The sequence below is a fragment of the Glossina fuscipes genome, unplaced genomic scaffold, assembly GCF_014805625.2.
Source record: "Glossina fuscipes isolate IAEA_lab_2018 unplaced genomic scaffold, Yale_Gfus_2 112, whole genome shotgun sequence".
Lineage (NCBI taxonomy): Eukaryota > Metazoa > Arthropoda > Insecta > Diptera > Glossinidae > Glossina > Glossina fuscipes.
Genome location: NW_023998455.1, coordinates 7,737,739 through 7,738,421, shown reverse-complemented (window position 1 = coordinate 7,738,421; position 683 = coordinate 7,737,739).

Below are 683 nucleotides of genomic sequence, written 5' to 3'. Positions count from 1 at the left end.
TGCACGTATGCACGTATGTTTACATGAGTGCATATGTAGGTACACGTGCGTATATAATTTTCATTTCACAAACAATAATTTCGAAAACAAAGGTTCAGCTATGGTAACTAGGTAAGGATTGCAGAAAATCTTAGTTCAAAATAAAATTTGCTCATAAATTTAAAGAGTTGGCACATTACACGACCGAAATAGCGAACCAAAAAAAAAAAAAAACCAGATAACAATAACAACAACAGCACAAGCAGCAGCAGCAGCAGCAGCAGCAGTAATCATAAGATGACATCATCGGATATATGGCGAATATAAGTCCGAAAATCTTTTGCTACAATACTCGTAATATGCAAAACGTATGGCGTCATCTAAATTATATACAATCTTATGAATGTTTTGTTTATTTGTTTATTTGTTTGTTTGTTTGTAATATTGCGGATAAATAGCATACAAAAATAAAGATAATTTTTAATTAACATACATACCTAAGTATGAATGTAAGTGCAAATTTAAATGACCGACTGACGGATCGACCGATCAACCGACCTGCCAACCGACCGGCCATTAACGATCACAGCAATTTCCATATAACATATCATATGGCGTATAGTTATAAGAACGTAAATATGTCTATGAGTGTCTCTTTCTCTCTCTCTCTCTCTCTCTCTCTCTCTCTCTCTCTCTCTCTCTCT